Raw genomic sequence first — 19,430 nt, forward strand, 5'->3', positions numbered from 1 at the left:
TAACAAATGATCAATAATCAATGAGTTTTGCACCTAAGACGCTGAATATATTTTGTAAAAGTGCCAGGAAATTGGGAGTCACATCAAGTCAAGTATTTCCATTCACCGTTCTCAGTGCACAGCTGATAATCTTCTCTGCTCTCTCAATAACCTTCTGGTCTGTAGCTGATCCAGCGAATCCACAATGTGGACCAGCATCTCAGGACAGAAGGAATGGGCCACTTTCTCAGTCTGAAGAAAGGTCTCAACCCGAAACGTCGCCCATTCCTTCTCTCCACAGATGCTGCCTGACCCGCTGGGTTCCTCCAGCACTCTGTGAAACGTCACCTAACTGAACACAACTCAACCCAACCCAACCCAACCCAACCCAACCCAACCCAACCCAACCCAACCCAACTCAACCCAACTCAACCCAACTCAACCCAACCCAACTCAACCCAACCCAACTCAACCCAACCCAACACAACCCAACCCAACTCAACCCAACCCAACCCAACCCAACTCAACCCAACCCAACCCAACCCAACTCAACCCAACCCAACCCAACCCAACTCAACCCAAACCTAGTCAACCCAACCCAACTCAACTCAACCCAACCCAACCCAACCCAACCCAACTCAATCCAACCAAACCCCTCAACCCAACCCAACCCAACTCAACCCAACCCAACCCAACCCAACTCAACCTAACCCAACCCAACCTAACCCAACTCAATCCATGACAACTCAACCCAACCCAACTCAACCCAACTCGACCCAACTCAACCCAACCCAACTCAACCCATTCCTTCTCTCCACCTATGCTGCCTGACCCGCTGAGTTACTCCAGCACTCTGTGAAACGTCACCTAACTGAACCCAACTCAACCCAACCCAACTCAACCCAACCCAACCCAACTCAACCCAACTCAACTCAACCCAACTCAACTCAACCCAACTCAACTCAACCCAACTCAACTCAACCCAACTCAACTCAACCCAACCCAACCCAACACAACCCAACTCAACTCAACCCAACCCAACCCAACTCAACCCAACCCAACCCAACTCAACCCAACTCAACCCAACCCAACACAACCCAACCCAACCCAACTCAACCCAACTCAACTCAACCCAACTCAACTCAACCCAACCCAACCCAACTCAACCCAACTCAACCCAACTCAACCCAACCCAACCCAACTCAACCCAACCCAACCCAACTCAACCCAACTCAACCCAACTCAATCCAACCCAACCCAACTCAACCCAACTCAACCCAACCCAACACAACCCAACCCAACTCAACCCAACCCAACCCAACTCAACCCAACCCAACCCAACCTAACCCAACTCAATCCATGACAACTCAACCCAACCCAACTCAACCCAACTCGACCCAACTCAACCCAACCCAACTCAACCCATTCCTTCTCTCCAACTATGCTGCCTGACCCGCTGAGTTACTCCAGCACTCTGTGAAACGTCACCTAACTGAACCCAACTCAACCCAACCCAACCCAACCCAACCCAACCCAACCCAACCCAACTCAACTCAACCCAACCCAACCCAACTCAACCCAAACCTCGTCAACCCAACCCAACTCAACTCAACCCAACCCAACCCAACCCAACTCAATCCAACCAAACCCCTCAACCCAACACAACCCAATTCAACCCAACCCAACCCAACCCAACCCAACTCAACTCAACCCAACAGAACTCAACCCAACCCAACCCAACTCAATCCAACACAACCTAACCCAACTCAACCCAACTCAACCCAACTCAACTCAACCCAACTCAACCCAACCCAACTCAACCCAACCCAACTCAACCCAACCCAACTCAACCCAACTCAACCCAACTCAACCCAACCCAACCCAACTCAACCCAACTCAACCCCACTCAACCTAACCCAACTCAACCCAACTCAACCCAAACCAACCCAACCCAACTGAACCCAACCCAACCCAACTCAACCCAACTCAACCCAACCCAACCTAATCAACACCCATTCCTTCTCTCCACAGATGCTGCCTGACCCGCTGAGTTACTCCAGCACTCTGTGAAACGTCACCTAACTCAACCCAACTCAACCCAACCCAACCCAACTCAACCCAACCCAACCCAATTCAACCCAACCCAACCCAACCCAACTCAACCCAACCCAACCCAACTCAACCCAAATCAACCCAACCCAACTCAACCCAACCCAACCCAACCCAACTCAACCCAACTCAACCCAACCCAACACAACCCAACCCAACTCAACCCAACCCAACCCAACCCAACCCAACTCAACCCAACCCAACTCAACCCAACCCAACCTAACCTAACTCAATCCAGGACAACTCAACCCAACCCAACTCAACCCAACTCGACCCAACTCAACCCAACCCAACTCAACCCATTCCTTCTCTCCACCTATGCTGCCTGACCCGCTGAGTTACTCCAGCACTCTGTGAAACGTCACCTAACTGAACCCAACTCAACCCAACCCAACTCAACCCAACCCAACCCAACTCAACCCAACTCAACTCAACCCAACCCAACTCAACCCAACTCAACTCAACCCAACCCAACCCAACTCAACCCAAACCTAGTCAACCCAACCCAACTCAACTCAACCCAACCCAACCCAACCCAACTCAAACCAACCAAACCCCTCAACCCAACCCAACTCAACCCAACTCAACTCAACCCAACCCAACCCAACTCAACCCAAACCTAGTCAACCCAACCCAACTCAACTCAACCCAACCCAACCCAACCCAACTCAAACCAACCAAACCCCTCAACCCAACCCAACCCAACTCAACCCAACCCAACCCAACCCAACTCAACCCAACCCAACTCAACCCAACCCAACACAACTCAACCCAACGCAACCCAACTCAATCCAACACAACCCAACTCAACTCAACCTAACTCAACCCAACCTAACTCAACCCAAGCCAAACACAACCCAACACAACCCAACCCAACTCAACCCAACTCAACCCCACCCAACCCAACCTAACCCAACTCAACCCAACTCAACCCAACTCAACCTAACCCAACTCAACCCAACTCAACCCAACTCAACTCAACCCAACTCAACCCAACCCAACTCAACCCAACCCAACCCACCTCAACCCAACTCAAACCAACCCAACCCAACCCACCTCAACCCAACTCAAACCAACCCAACCTAATCAACACCCATTCCTTCTCTCCACAGATGCTGCCTGGCCCGCTGAGTTACTCCAGCACTCTGTGAAACGTCACCTAACTCAAACCAACCCAACCCAAGTCAACCCAATTCAACCCAACCCAACTCAACCCAACACAATCCAACCCAACTCAACCCAACCCAACTCAACCCAACACAACCCAACTCAACACAACCCACCTCAACCCAACCCAACCCAACCCAACCCAACTCAACCCAACCCAACCCAAACCAACTCAATCCAACTCAACCCAACCCAACCCAACTCAGCCCAACCCAACCCAACCCAACCCAACTCACCCCAACCCAACTCAACCCAACCCAACCTAACCCAACTCAACCCATGACAACCCAACCCAACGCAACTCAACCCAACACAACCCAACTCGACCCAACTCAACCCAACCCAACTCAACCCATTCCTTCTCTCCACATATGCTGCCTGACCCGCTGAGTTACTCCAGCACTCTGTAAAACGTCACCTAACTGAACCCAACTCAACCAAACCCAATTCAACCCAACACAACCCAACTCAACCCAACCCAACTCAACCCAACCCAACTCAACCCAACTCAACTCAACTCAACTCAACTCAACCCAACCCAACCCTACTCAATCCAACCCAACCCCTCAACCCAACTCAACCCAACACAACTCAACCCAACCCAACTCAACCCAACCCAACTCAACTCAACCCAACCCAACCCAACTCAATCCAACCCAACCCAACTCAACTCAACCTAACTCAACCCAACCTAACTCAACCCAACCCAACCCAAACCCAACCCAACTCAACCCAACCCAACCCAACCCAACCCAACCCAACCCAACCCAACCCAACTCAACCCAACCCAACTCAACCCAAACCAACCCAACCCAACCCAACCTAATCACCACCCATTCCTTCTCTCCACAGATGCTGCCTGACCCGCTGAGTTACTCCAGCACTCTGTGAAACGTCACCTAACTCAACCCAACTCAGCCTAACCCAACCCAACCCAACCCAACCCAACTCAACCCAACTCAACCCAACCCAACTCAACCCAACACAATCCAACCCACCTCAACCCCAACTCAACCCAACCCAACTCAACCGTACATTAGGGTTAGGGTTCATGTGTTCTCCACAGATGCTGCCTGACCCGCTGAGTTACTCCAGCACTCCGTGAAACGTTAACTAACTCAACTCAATCCAACCCAACTCAACCCAACCCAACTCAACCCAACTCAAACCAACCCAACCCAACTCAACCCAACCCAACTCAATTCAACCCAACTCAACCCAACTCAACCCAACCCAACTCAATCCAACCCAACTCAACCCAACTCAAACCATCCCAACCCAATTCAACCCAACTCAACCCAACTCAACCCAACCCAACTCAATCCAACCCAACTCAACCTCACCCAACTCAACTCAACTCAACTCAACTCAACCCAACCCCTACCCACCTCAACCCAACCCAAACACAAGCCAACACAACTCAACCCAACCCAACCCAACCCAACCCAACTCAACCAAACACAACTCAACCCATCCCAACCCAACCCAATCACCACCCATTCCTTCTCTCCACAGATGCTACCTGACCCGCTGAGTTACTCCAGCACTCTGTTAAACGTCACCTAACTCAACCCAACTCAACCCAACTCAACCCAACCCAACCCAACTCAACCCAACTCAACCCAACTCAACCCAACCCAACTCAACCCAACTCAACCCAACTCAACCCAACTCAACCCAACCCAAACCAAAGCAACCCAACTCAACTCAACCCAACCCAACCCAACCCAACCCAACTCAACCCAACCCAACTCAAGCCAACCCAACCCAATTACCACCCATTCCTTCTCCCCACAGATGATGCCTGACCCGTTGAGTTACTCCAGCACTCTGTGAAACGTCACCTAACTGAACCCAACTCAACCCAATCCAACCCAACTCAATCCAACCCAACCCAACTCAACCCAACTCAACCCAACCCAAACACAATCCAAACACAACCCAACACAACCCAACCCAACTCAACCCAACCCAACCCAACACAGTCCAACTCAACCCAACTCAACTCAACCCAACCCAACCCAACTCAACTCAACCCAACCCATCCCAACCCAACCCAACACAATCACCACCCATTCCTTCTCTCCACAGATGCTGCCTGACCCGCTGAGTTACTCCAGCACTCTGTGAAACGTCACCTATCCATGTTCTCCACAGATGCTGCCCGACCCGCTGAGTTACTCCAGCACTCTGTGAAACGTCACCAAACTGAACCCAACTCAACCAAACCCAATTCAACCCAACACAACCCAACTCAACCCAACTTAACCCAACCCAACTCAACCCAACTCAACTCAACCCAACCCAACCCAACTCAACTCAACTCAACTCAACCCAACACAACTCAACCCAACCCAACCCAATTACCACCCATTCCTTCTCTCCACAGATGCTGCCTGACCCGTTGAGTTACTCCAGCACTCTGTGAAACGTCACCTATCCATGTTCTCCACAGATGCTGCCTGACCCGCTGAGTTACTCCAGCACTCTGTGAAACGTCACCTATCCATGTTCTCCACAGATGCTGCCCGACCCGCTGAGTTACTCCAGCACTCTGTGAAACGTCACCTAACTCAACCCAACCCAACCCAACCCAACTCAACCCAACTCAACTCAACTCAACCCAACCCAACTCAACTCAACCCAACTCACCCCAACCCAACTCAACCCAACCCAACCCCAACCCACCCAACCCAACTCAACCCATCCCAACTCAACGCAACTCAACCCAACTCAACCCAACTCAACCCAATTCAACTCAACTCAACTCAACCCAACCCAACTCAACCCAACTCAACCCAACTCAACCCAACTCAACTCAACCCAACTCAACTCAACTCAACTCAACTCAACTCAACTCAACCCAACCCAACCCAACCCAACCCAACCCAACCCAATCACTACCCATTCCTTCTCTCCACAGATGCTGCCTGACCCACTGAGTTACTCCAGCACTCTGTGAAACGTCACCTATCCATGTTCTCCACAGATGCTGCCCGACCCGCTGAGTTACTCCAGCACTCTGTGAAACGTCATCTAACTGAACCCAACCCAACCCAACTCAACCCAACCCAACTCAACGCAACCCAACCCAACCCAACTCAACCCAACTCAACCCAACTCAACCCAACCCAACCCCAACCCCAACCCACCCAACCCAACTCAACCCTACCCAACTCAACCCAACCCAACTCAACCCAACTCAACCCAACTCAACCCAACCCAACTCAACGCAACTCAACCCAACTCAACCCAACTCAACCCAATTCAACTCAACTCAACCCAACCCAACTCAATCCAACTCAACCCAACTCAACCCAATTCAACTCAACTCAACTCAACCCAACTCAATCCAACTCAACCCAACTCAACCCAATTCAACTCAACTCAACTCAACCCAACTCAATCCAACTCAACCCAACTCAACGCAACTCAACGCAACTCAACCCAACTCAACCCAACTCAACCCAATTCAACTCAACTCAACCCAACCCAACCCAACCCAACTCAACCCAACCCAACTCAATCCAACTCAACCCAACTCAACGCAACTCAACTCAACCAAACTCAACCCAACCCAACCCAACCCAACTCAACCCAATCACCACCCATTCCTTCTCTCCACAGATGCTGTTTGACCCGCTGAGTTACTCCAGCACTCTGTGAAACGTCACCTATCCATGTTCTCCACAGATGCTGCCCGACCCGCTGAGTTACTCCAGCACTCTGTGAAACGTCACCTATCCATGTTCTCCACAGATGCTGCCTGACCCGCTGAGTTACTCCAGCACTCTGTGAAACGTCATCTAACTGAACCCAACCCAACCCAACTCAATCCAACCCAACCCAACTCAACCCAACTCAACTCAACCCAATCCAACCCAACCCAACTCAACTCAACCCAACTCACCCCAACCCAACTCAAACCAACCCAACCCCAACCCACCCAACCCAACCCAACCCAACCCAACTCAACCCAACCCAACTCAACCCAACCCAACTCAACCCAACTCAACCCAACTCAACCCAACCCAACTCAACGCAACTCAACCCAACTCAACCCAAGTCAACCCAACTCAACCCAACTCAACCCAACTCAACCCAACTCAACCCAACTCAACCCAACCCAACTCAACCCAATCACCATACATTCCTTCTGTCCACAGATGCTGCCTGACCCGCTGAGTTACTCCAGCACTCTGTGAATAAACACCAGTCCAGGAGAGGTCCTGGGAGATGGTGGTCCCCAGGAACCTGAAGGTGGACACCCTCTCCACTTCCTCCCCATTTATATGAAGTGGGCAGGAACTGCTCTGTGTCCTAAAGCCCAGGACCATTTCTGTTGGCCTACTGGTATTCAGTAGGTTGTTTGCCTCGTACCACTTGGACAGAGCACTGATCTAGTCTCTGTGTGCAGTCTCCTCTCCTCCAGTGATCAGACCGACCACAGAAACAGAAAGTAGGTGCAGGAGGAGGCCATTCGGCCCTTCGAGCCTGTACGCACCGTCATTCATTGTGATCGCGGCTGACCGTCCACAATCAGTAACCCGTGCCTGCCTTCTCCCCGTACCCCTTGATCCCACTAGCCCCTAGAGCTCTATCTAACTCTCTCTTAAACCCATCCAGTGAATCGGCCTCCACTGCCCTCTGTGGCAGAGAATCCCACACATTCACAATTGCAAACGTTCCTCCTCACCTCAGTTTTAAACGGCCTCCCCTTTATTCTTAGACTGTGTGGCCCCTGGTTCTGGACTCCCCCAACATTGGGAACATGTTTCCTGCATCGAGCTTGTCCGGTCCTTTTATAATTTTACACGTCTCTATAAGATCCCCCTCTCATCCTTCTAAACTCCAGTGAACAAAAGCCCAGTCTTTCCAATCTTTCCTCGTACGACAGTCCCGCCATCCCGGGGATTAACCTGGTGAACCTACGCTGCACTGCCTCAATAGCAAGGACGTACCTCAACTTTTGAGAAAGTCTTCGACAAGGTCCCACATAGGAGATTAGAGGGCAAAATTAGAGCACATGGTATTGGAGGTAGGGTACTGACATGGATAGAAAGTTGGTTTGCAGACAGAAAGCAAAGAGTGGGGCTAAATGGGTCAATTTCGGAATGGCAGGCAGTGACTAGTGGGGTACCACAAGGCTCGGTGCTGGGACCCCAGTGACTAGTGGGGTACCACAAGGCTCGGTGCTGGGACCGCAGTGACTAGTGGGGTACCACAAGGCTCGGTGCTGGGACCGCAGTGACTAGTGGGGTACCACAAGGCTCGGTGCTGGGACCGCAGTGACTAGTGGGGTACCACAAGGCTCGGTGCTGGGACCGCAGTGACTAGTGGGGTACCACAAGGCTCGGTGCTGGGACCGCAGTGACTAGTGGGGTACCACAAGGCTCGGTGCTGGGACCGCAGCTATTCACAATATACATTAATGACTTGGATGAAGGGATTAAAAGTACCATTAGCAAATTTGCAGATGATACAAAGCTGGGTGGCAGTGTGAACTGTGAGGAAGATGCTATGAGGTTGCAGGGTGACTTGGACAGGTTGTGTGAGTGGGCGGATGCATGGCAGATGCAGTTTAATGTAGATAAGTGTGAGGTTATCCACTTTGGTGGTAAGAACAGGAAGGCAGAGTATTATCTGAATGGTGTCAAGTTAGGAACAGGGGACGTACAACGAGATCTGGGTGTCCTAGTGCATCAGTCACTGAAAGGAAGCATGCAGGTACAGCAGGCAGTGAAGAAAGCCAATGGCATGTTGGCCTTCATAACAAGAGGATTGAGTACAGGAGCAAAGAGTTCCTTCTACAGTTGTACCGGGCCCTAGTGAGACCGCACCTGGAGTACTGTGTGCAGTTTTGGTCTCCTAGTTTGAGGAAGGATATTCTTGCTATTGAGGGCGTGCAGCGTAGGTTCACTAGGTTAATCCCCGGAATGGCGAAAGACTGACTAGTGTAGATGGGGCATGTTGGTCGGTGTGGGCGGGTGGGACTAGTGTAGATGGGGCATGTTGGTCGGTGTGGGCAGGTGGGACTAGTGTAGATGGGGCATGTTGGTCGGTGTGGGCAGGTGGGACTAGTGTAGATGGGGCATGTTGCTCGGTGTGGGACTAGTGTAGATGGGGCATGTTGGTCGGTGTGGGCAGGTGGGACTAGTGTAGATGGGGCATGTTGGTCAGTGTGGGCAGGTGGGACGAGTGTAGATGGGGCATGTTGGTCGGTGTGGGTAGGTGGGACTAGTGTAGATGGGGCATGTTGGTCGGTGTGGGCGGGTGGGACTAGTATAGATGGGGCATGTTGGTCGGAGTGGGCAGGTGGGATTAGTGTAGATGGGGCATGTTGGTCGGTGTGGGCAGGTGGGACTAGTGTAGATGGGGCATGTTGGTCGGTGTGGGCTGGTGGGACTAATGTAGATGGGGCATGTTGGTCGGTGTGGGCAGGTGGGACTAGTGTAGATGGGGCATGTTGGTCGGTGTGGGACTAGTGTAGATGGGGCATGTTGGTCGGTGTGGGCAGGTGGGACTAGTGTAGATGGGGCATGTTGGTCGGTGTGGGCAGGTGGGACTAGTGTAGATGGGTCATGTTGGTTGGTGTGGGCGGATGGGACTAGTGTAGATGGGGCATGTTGGTCGGTGTGGGACTAGTGTAGATGGGGCATGTTGGTCGGTGTGGGAAGGTGGGACTAGTGTAGATGGGGCATGTTGGTCGGTGTGGGTAGGTGGGACTAGTGTAGATGGGGCATGTTGGTCGGTGTGGGCAGGTGGGACTAGTGTAGATGGGGCATGTTGGTCGGTGTGGGACTAGTGTAGATGGGGCATGTTGGTTGGTGTGGGCGGGTGGGACTAGTGTAGATGGGGCATGTTGGTCGGTGTGGGACTAGTGTAGATGGGGCATGTTGGTCGGTGTGGGCAGGTGGGACTAGTGTAGATGGGGCATGTTGGTCGGTGTGGGCAGGTGGGACTAGTGTAGATGGGGCATGTTGGTCGGTGTGGGCAGGTGGGACTAGTGTAGATGGGGCATGTTGGTCGCTGTGGGCAGGTGGGACTAGTGTAGATGGGGCATGTTGGTCGGTGTGGGCAGGTGGGACTAGTGTAGATGGGGCATGTTGGTCGGTGTGGGCAGGTGGGACTAGTGTAGATGGGGCATGTTGGTTGGTGTGGGCGGATGGGACTAGTGTAGATTGGGCATGTTGGTCGGTGTGGGACTAGTGTAGATGGGGCATGTTGGTTGGTGTGGGACTAGTGTAGATGGGGCATGTTGGTCGGTGTGGGAAGGTGGGATTAGTGTAGATGGGGCATGTTGGTCGGTGTGGGACTAGTGTAGATGGGGCATGTTGGTCGGTGTGGGGAGGTGGGACTAGTGTAGATGGGGCATGTTGGTCGGTGTGGGACTAGTGTAGATGGGGCATGTTGGTCGGTGTGGGCAGGTGGGACTAGTGTAGATGGGGCATGTTGGTCGGTGTGGGGAGGTGGGACTAGTGTAGATGGGGCATGTTGGTCGGTGTGGGACTAGTGTAGATGGGGCATGTTGGTCGGTGTGGGCGGGTGGGAATGGTGTAGATGGGGCATGTTGGTCGGTGTCGGCAGGTGGGACTAGTGTAGATGGGGCATGTTGGTCGGTGTGGGCAGGTGGGACTAGTGTAGATGGGGCATGTTGGTCGGTGTGGGCAGGTGGGACTAGTGTAGATGGGGCATGTTGGTCGGTGTGGGCAGGTGGGACTAGTGTAGATGGGGCATGTTGGTCGGTGTGTGACTAGTGTAGATGGGGCATGTTGGTCGGTGTGGGCGGGTGGGACTAATGTAGATGGGGCATGTTGGTCGGTGTGGGCGGGTGGGACTAGTGTAGATGGGGCATGTTGGTCGGTGTGGGCGGGTGGGACTAGTGTAGATGGGGCATGTTGGTCGGTGTGAGTAGGTGGGACTAGTGTAGATGGGGCATGTTGGTCGGTGTGGGCAGGTGGGACTAGTGTAGATGGGGCATGTTGGTCGGTGTGGGCTGGTGGGACTAGTGTAGATGGGGCATGTTAGTCGGTGTGGGCAGGTGGGACTAGTGTAGATGGCGTATGTTGGTCGGTGTGGGACTAGTGTAGATGGGGCATGTTGGTCAGTGTGGGCGGGTGGGACTAGTATAGATGGGGCATGTTGGTCAGTGTGGGCGGGTGGGACTAGTATAGATGGGGCATGTTGGTCAGTGTGGGCAGGTGGGACTAGTGTAGATGGGGCATGTTGGTCGGTGTAGGCAGGTGGGACTAGTGTAGATGGGGCATGTTGGCCGGTGTGGGCAGGTGGGACTAGTGTAGATGGGGCATGTTGGTCGGTGTGGGCAGGTGGGACTAGTGTAGATGGGGCATGTTTGTCGGTGTGGGCAGGTGGGACTAGTGTAGATGGGGCATGTTGGTCGGTGTGGGCAGGTGGGACTAGTGTAGATGGGGCATGTTGGTCGGTGTGGGCAGGTGGGACTAGTGTAGATGGGGCATGTTGGTCGGTGTGTGACTAGTGTAGATGGGGCATGTTGGTCGGTGTGGGCGGGTGGGACTAATGTAGATGGGGCATGTTGGTCGGTGTGGGCGGGTGGGACTAGTGTAGATGGGGCATGTTGGTCGGTGTGGGCAGGTGGGACTGGTATAGATGGGGCATGTTGGTCGGTGTGGGCTGGTGGGACTAGTGTAGATGGGGCATGTTGGTCGGTGTGGGCAGGTGGGACTAGTGTAGATGGGGCATGTTGGTCGTGTGCGCAGGTGGGACTAGTGTAGATGGGGCATGTTGGTCGGTGTGGGCAGGTGGGACTAGTGTAGATGGGGCATGTTTGTCGGTGTGGGCAGGTGGGACTAGTTTAGATGGGGCATGTTGGTCGGTGTGGGCAGGTGGGACTAGTGTAGATGGGGCATGTTGGTCGGTGTGGGCAGGTGGGACTAGTGTAGATGGGGCATGTTGGTCGGTGTGGGACTAGTGTAGATGGGGCATGTTGGTCGGTGTGGGCGGGTGGGAATGGTGTAGATGGGGCATGTTGGTCGGTGTGGGCAGGTGGGACTAGTGTAGATGGGGCATGTTGGTCGGTGTGTGACTAGTGTAGATGGGGCATGTTGGTCGGTGTGGGCGGGTGGGACTAATGTAGATGGGGCATGTTGGTCGGTTTGGGCGGGTGGGACTAGTGTAGATGGGGCATGTTGGTCGGTGTGGGCAGGTGGGACTGGTATAGATGGGGCATGTTGGTCGGTGTGGGCTGGTGGGACTAGTGTAGATGGGGCATGTTGGTCGGTGTGGGCAGGTGGGACTAGTGTAGATGGGGCATGTTGGTCGTGTGCGCAGGTGGGACTAGTGTAGATGGGGCATGTTGGTCGGTGTGGGCAGGTGGGACTAGTGTAGATGGGGCATGTTTGTCGGTGTGGGCAGGTGGGACTAGTTTAGATGGGGCATGTTGGTCGGTGTGGGCAGGTGGGACTAGTGTAGATGGGGCATGTTGGTCGGTGTGGGCAGGTGGGACTAGTGTAGATGGGGCATGTTGGTCGGTGTGGGACTAGTGTAGATGGGGCATGTTGGTCGGTGTGGGCGGGTGGGAATGGTGTAGATGGGGCATGTTGGTCGGTGTGGGCAGGTGGGACTAGTGTAGATGGGGCATGTTGGTCGGTTTGGGCGGGTGGGACTAGTGTAGATGGGGCATGTTGGTCGGTGTGGGCAGGTGGGACTGGTATAGATGGGGCATGTTGGTCGGTGTGGGCTGGTGGGACTAGTGTAGATGGGGCATGTTGGTCGGTGTGGGCAGGTGGGACTAGTGTAGATGGGGCATGTTGGTCGTGTGCGCAGGTGGGACTAGTGTAGATGGGGCATGTTGGTCGGTGTGGGCGGGTGGGACTGGTATAGATGGGGCATGTTGGTCGGTGTGGGACTGGTATAGATGGGGCATGTTGGTCGGTGTGGGCAGGTGGGACTAGTGTAGATGGGGCATGTTGGTCGGTGTGGGCAGGTGGGACTAGTGTAGATGGGTCATGTTGGTTGGTGTGGGCGGATGGGACTAGTGTAGATGGGGCATGTTGGTCGGTGTGGGACTAGTGTAGATGGGGCATGTTGGTTGGTGTGGGAAGGTGGGACTAGTGTAGATGGGGCATGTTGGTCGGTGTGGGTAGGTGGGACTAGTGTAGATGGGGCATGTTGGTCGGTGTGGGCAGGTGGGACTAGTGTAGATGGGGCATGTTGGTCGGTGTGGGACTAGTGTAGATGGGGCATGTTGGTCAGTGTGGGCGGGTGGGATTAGTATAGATGGGGCATGTTGGTCGGTGTGGGCAGGTGGGACTAGTGTAGATGGGGCATGTTGGTCGGTGTGGGCAGGTGGGACTAGTGTAGATGGGGCATGTTGGTCGCTGTGGGCAGGTGGGACTAGTGTAGATGGGGCATGTTGGTCGGTGTGGGCAGGTGGGACTAGTGTAGATGGGGCATGTTGGTCGGTGTGGGCAGGTGGGACTAGTGTAGATGGGGCATGTTGGTTCGTGTGGGCGGATGGGACTAGTGTAGATGGGGCATGTTGGTCGGTGTGGGACTAGTGTAGATGGGGCATGTTGGTTGGTGTGGGAAGGTGGGACTAGTGTAGATGGGGCATGTTGGTCGGTGTGGGTAGGTGGGACTAGTGTAGATGGGGCATGTTGGTTGGTGTGGGCAGGTGGGACTAGTGTAGATGGGGCATGTTGGTCGGTGTGGGACTAGTGTAGATGGGGCATGTTGGTCGGTGTGGGCAGGTGGGACTAGTGTAGATGGGGCATGTTGGTCGGTGTGGGTAGGTGGGACTAGTGTAGATGGGGCATGTTGGTCGGTGTGGGCAGGTGGGACTAGTGTAGATGGGGCATGTTGGTCGGTGTGGGCTGGTGGGACTAGTGTAGATGGGGCATGTTGGTCGGTGTGGGCAGGTGGGACTAGTGTAGATGGGGCATGTTGGTCAGTGTGGGCGGGTGGGACTAGTATAGATGGGGCATGTTGGTCGGTGTGGGCAGGTGGGACTAGTGTAGATGGGGCATGTTGGTCGGTGTAGGCAGGTGGGACTAGTGTAGATGGGGCATGTTGGCCGGTGTGGGCAGGTGGGACTAGTGTAGATGGGGCATGTTTGTCGGTGTGGGCAGGTGGGACTAGTGTAGATGGGGCATGTTGGTCGGTGTGGGCGGGTGGGACTAGTGTGGATGGGGCATGTTGGCCGGTGTGGGCAGGTGGGATTAGTGTAGATGGGGCATGTTGGTCGGTGTGGGCAGGTGGGACTAGTGTAGATGGGGCATGTTTGTAGGTGTGGGCAGGTGGGACTAGTGTAGATGGGGCATGTTGGTCGGTGTGGGCAGGTGGGACTAGTGTAGATGGGGCATGTTGGTCGGTGTGGGCAGGTGGGACTAGTGTAGATGGGGCATGTTGGTCGGTGTGGGCGGGTGGGACTAGTGTAGATGGGGCATGTTGGTCGGTGTGGGCAGGTGGGACTAGTGTAGATGGGTCATGTTGGTTGGTGTGGGCAGGTGGGACTAGTGTAGATGGGGCATGTTGGTTGGTGTGGGAAGGTGGGACTAGTGTAGATGGGGCATGTTGGTCGGTGTGGGTAGGTGGGACTAGTGTAGATGGGGCATGTTGGTCGGTGTGGGCAGGTGGGACTAGTGTAGATGGGGCATGTTGGTCGGTGTGGGACTAGTGTAGATGGGGCATGTTGGTTGGTGTGGGCGGGTGGGACTAGTGTAGATGGGGCATGTTGGTCGGTGTGGGACTAGTGTAGATGGGGCATGTTGGTCGGTGTGGGCAGGTGGGACTAGTGTAGATGGGGCATGTTGGTCAGTGTGGGCGGGTGGGACTAGTATAGATGGGGCATGTTGGTCGGTGTGGGCAGGTGGGACTAGTGTAGATGGGGCATGTTGGTCGGTGTGGGCAGGTGGGACTAGTGTAGATGGGGCATGTTGGTCGCTGTGGGCAGGTGGGACTAGTGTAGATTGGGCATGTTGGTCGGTGTGGGACTAGTGTAGATGGGGCATGTTGGTTGGTGTGGGAAGGTGGGATTAGTGTAGATGGGGCATGTTGGTCGGTGTGGGACTAGTGTAGATGGGGCATGTTGGTCGGTGTGGGGAGGTGGGACTAGTGTAGATGGGGCATGTTGGTCGGTGTGGGACTAGTGTAGATGGGGCATGTTGGTCGGTGTGGGCAGGTGGGACTAGTGTAGATGGGGCATGTTGGTCGGTGTGGGGAGGTGGGACTAGTGTAGATGGGGCATGTTGGTCGGTGTGGGACTAGTGTAGATGGGGCATGTTGGTCGGTGTGGGCGGGTGGGAATGGTGTAGATGGGGCATGTTGGTCGGTGTGGGCAGGTGGGACTAGTGTAGATGGGGCATGTTGGTCGGTGTGGGCAGGTGGGACTAGTGTAGATGGGGCATGTTGGTCGGTGTGGGCAGGTGGGACTAGTGTAGATGGGGCATGTTGGTCGGTGTGGGCAGGTGGGACTAGTGTAGATGGGGCATGTTGGTCGGTGTGGGACTAGTGTAGATGGGGCATGTTGGTCGGTGTGGGCGGGTGGGACTAATGTAGATGGGGCATGTTGGTCGGTGTGGGCGGGTGGGACTAGTGTAGATGGGGCATGTTGGTCGGTGTGGGCGGGTGGGACTAGTGTAGATGGGGCATGTTGGTCGGTGTGGGTAGGTGGGACTAGTGTAGATGGGGCATGTTGGTCGGTGTGGGCAGGTGGGACTAGTGTAGATGGGGCATGTTGGTCGGTGTGGGCTGGTGGGACTAGTGTAGATGGGGCATGTTAGTCGGTGTGGGCAGGTGGGACTAGTGTAGATGGCGCATGTTGGTCGGTGTGGGACTAGTGTAGATGGGGCATGTTGGTCAGTGTGGGCGGGTGGGACTAGTATAGATGGGGCATGTTGGTCGGTGTGGGCGGGTGGGACTAGTATAGATGGGGCATTTTGGTCAGTGTGGGCAGGTGGGACTAGTGTAGATGGGGCATGTTGGTCGGTGTGGGGAGGTGGGACTAGTGTAGATGGGGCATGTTGGTCGGTGTGGGCGGGTGGGACTAGTATAGATGGGGCATGTTGGTCAGTGTGGGCAGGTGGGACTAGTGTAGATGGGGCATGTTGGTCGGTGTAGGCAGGTGGGACTAGTGTAGATGGGGCATGTTGGCCGGTGTGGGCAGGTGGGACTAGTGTAGATGGGGCATGTTGGTCGGTGTGGGCAGGTGGGACTAGTGTAGATGGGGCATGTTTGTCGGTGTGGGCAGGTGGGACTAGTGTAGATGGGGCATGTTGGTCGGTGTGGGCAGGTGGGACTAGTGTAGATGGGGCATGTTGGTCGGTGTGGGCAGGTGGGACTAGTGTAGATGGGGCATGTTGGTCGGTGTGGGACTACTGTAGATGGGGCATGTTGGTCGGTGTGGGCGGGTGGGAATGGTGTAGATGGGGCATGTTGTTCGGTGTGGGCAGGTGGGACTAGTGTAGATGGGGCATGTTGGTCGGTGTGTGACTAGTGTAGATGGGGCATGTTGGTCGGTGTGGGCGGGTGGGACTAATGTAGATGGGGCATGTTGGTCGGTGTGGGCGGGTGGGACTAGTGTAGATGGGGCATGTTGGTCGGTGTGGGCAGGTGGGACTGGTATAGATGGGGCATGTTGGTCGGTGTGGGCTGGTGGGACTAGTGTAGATGGGGCATGTTGGTCGGTGTGGGCAGGTGGGACTAGTGTAGATGGGGCATGTTGGTCGTGTGCGCAGGTGGGACTAGTGTAGATGGGGCATGTTGGTCGGTGTGGGCAGGTGGGACTAGTGTAGATGGGGCATGTTTGTCGGTGTGGGCAGGTGGGACTAGTTTAGATGGGGCATGTTGGTCGGTGTGGGCAGGTGGGACTAGTGTAGATGGGGCATGTTGGTCGGTGTGGGCAGGTGGGACTAGTGTAGATGGGGCATGTTGGTCGGTGTGGGACTAGTGTAGATGGGGCATGTTGGTCGGTGTGGGCGGGTGGGAATGGTGTAGATGGGGCATGTTGGTCGGTGTGGGCAGGTGGGACTAGTGTAGATGGGGCATGTTGGTCGGTGTGTGACTAGTGTAGATGGGGCATGTTGGTCGGTGTGGGCGGGTGGGACTAATGTAGATGGGGCATGTTGGTCGGTTTGGGCGGGTGGGACTAGTGTAGATGGGGCATGTTGGTCGGTGTGGGCAGGTGGGACTAGTGTAGATGGGGCATGTTGGTCGGTGTGGGCAGGTGGGACTAGTGTAGATGGGGCATGTTGGTCGGTGTGGGGAGGTGGGACTAGTGTAGATGGGGCATGTTGGTCGGTGTGGGCGGGTGGGACTAGTATAGATGGGGCATGTTGGTCAGTGTGGGCAGGTGGGACTAGTGTAGATGGGGCATGTTGGTCGGTGTGGGCAGGTGGGACTAGTGTAGATGGGGCATGTTGGTCGGTGTGGGCAGGTGGGACTAGTGTAGATGGGGCATGTTGGTCGGTGTGGGACTAGTGTAGATGGGGCATGTTGGTCGGTGTGGGCGGGTGGGAATGGTGTAGATGGGGCATGTTGTTCGGTGTGGGCAGGTGGGACTAGTGTAGATGGGGCATGTTGGTCGGTGTGGGCAGGTGGGACTAGTGTAGATGGGGCATGTTGGTCGGTGTGGGCAGGTGGGACTAGTGTAGATGGGGCATGTTGGTCGGTGTGGGCAGGTGGGACTAGTGTAGATGGGGCATGTTGGTCGGTGTGGGACTAGTGTAGATGGGGCATGTTGGTCGGTGTGGGCGGGTGGGAATGGTGTAGATGGGGCATGTTGTTCGGTGTGGGCAGGTGGGACTAGTGTAGATGGGGCATGTTGGTCGGTGTGTGACTAGTGTAGATGGGGCATGTTGGTCGGTGTGGGCGGGTGGGACTAATGTAGATGGGGCATGTTGGTCGGTGTGGGCGGGTGGGACTAGTGTAGATGGGGCATGTTGGTCGGTGTGGGCAGGTGGGACTGGTATAGATGGGGCATGTTGGTCGGTGTGGGCTGGTGGGACTAGTGTAGATGGGGCATGTTGGTCGGTGTGGGCAGGTGGGACTAGTGTAGATGGGGCATGTTGGTCGTGTGCACAGGTGGGACTAGTGTAGATGGGGCATGTTGGTCGGTGTGGGCGGGTGGGACTGGTATAGATGGGGCATGTTGGTCGGTGTGGGCAGGTGGGACTAGTGTAGATGGGGCATGTTGGTCGGTGTGGGCAGGTGGGACTAGTGTAGATGGGGCATGTTGGTCGGTGTGGGCAGGTGGGACTAGTGTAGATGGGGCATGTTGGTCGGTGTGGGACTAGTGTAGATGGGGCATGTTGGTCGGTGTGGGACTAGTGTAGATGGGGCATGTTGGTCGGTGTGGGCAGGTGGGACTAGTGTAGATGGGGCATGTTGGTCGGTGTGGGCAGGTGGGACTAGTGTAGATGGGGCATGTTGGTCGGTGTGGGCAGGTGGGACTAGTGTAGATGGGGCATGTTGGTCGGTGTGGGACTAGTGTAGATGGGGCATGTTGGTCAGTGTGGGCGGGTGGGACTAGTATAGATGGGGCATGTTGGTCGGTGTGGGCAGGTGGGACTAGTGTAGATGGGGCATGTTGGTCGGTGTGGGCAGGTGGGACTAGTGTAGATGGGGCATGTTGGTCGCTGTGGGCAGGTGGGACTAGTGTAGATGGGGCATGTTGGTCGGTGTGGGCAGGTGGGACTAGTGTAGATGGGGCATGTTGGTCGGTGTGGGCAGGTGGGACTAGTGTAGATGGGGCATGTTGGTTGGTGTGGGACTAGTGTAGATGGGGCATGTTGGTTGGTTTGGGAAGGTGGGACTAGTGTAGATGGGGCATGTTGGTCGGTGTGGGCAGGTGGGACTAGTGTAGATGGGGCATGTTGGTTGGTGTGGGCAGGTGGGACTAGTGTAGATGGGGCATGTTGGTCGGTGTGGGACTAGTGTAGATGGGGCATGTTGGTCGGTGTGGGCAGGTGGGACTAGTGTAGATGGGGCATGTTGGTCGGTGTGGGTAGGTGGGACTAGTGTAGATGGGGCATGTTGGTCGGTGTGGGCAGGTGGGACTAGTGTAGATGGGGCATGTTGGTCGGTGTGGGCTGGTGGGACTAGTGTAGATGGGGCATGTTGGTCGGTGTGGGCAGGTGGGACTAGTGTAGATGGGGCATGTTGGTCGGTGTGGGCGGGTGGGACTAGTATAGATGGGG

This window comes from Rhinoraja longicauda, chromosome 39, assembly GCF_053455715.1.
Source record: "Rhinoraja longicauda isolate Sanriku21f chromosome 39, sRhiLon1.1, whole genome shotgun sequence".
Taxonomy (NCBI): Eukaryota; Metazoa; Chordata; class Chondrichthyes; order Rajiformes; family Arhynchobatidae; genus Rhinoraja; species Rhinoraja longicauda.